Genomic DNA, 600 nt, shown 5'->3' with positions numbered 1-600 from the left:
AAATTGTAGATCATTTGATATTGATTTCCTGTGCACAATTGCAGAAATTGGTCAGGCAGATAAAGAAGAAAAAGCAGTTGAACCAGAGAGAAAGCAATCAGTGGCAGAAAATATAGCTTCTTGTGATTGGTATTCTGCAATAGTTAAATTCCTGCTGAAGCTAGAAATCCCTCCAGGCTTAAGCACAAGTCAAGCTAGGACTATAAATTTTAGGGAAACTAAATATTTCATTAATGAAAATCTGCTCTACTGGAGGGATTCATCTGGAGTGCTTTTGAGGTGTCTGGACAAAGAACAGTCAATAGAATTCATGCATCAGTTTCATTCCAGCATGTGTGGAGGGCATCACTATTGGAAAACCACTGCCCATAAGATCTTCAGAGCTGGATATTACTGGTCCTCTTTATTTTCTGATGTATTTTCATTTGTTAAATCTTGTGACAAGTGTCAAAGATTTGAAGGAAAACAACAATTGAAATCCATTCCCTTGAAACCAATACATGCAAAGGGCCCTTTTCAGCAGTGGGTCTTAGATTTCATTGGAGAGATCAACTCACATTCCAGTGGCCAACACAGGTGGATATTAGTAGCCACTGATTA

The sequence above is a fragment of the Pinus tabuliformis genome, chromosome 8, assembly GCF_031772625.1.
Source record: "Pinus tabuliformis cultivar Carrire ecotype Pingquan chromosome 8, CPIR1, whole genome shotgun sequence".
NCBI lineage: Eukaryota > Viridiplantae > Streptophyta > Pinopsida > Pinales > Pinaceae > Pinus > Pinus tabuliformis.
Note: the sequence above shows the minus strand (reverse complement) of the source record.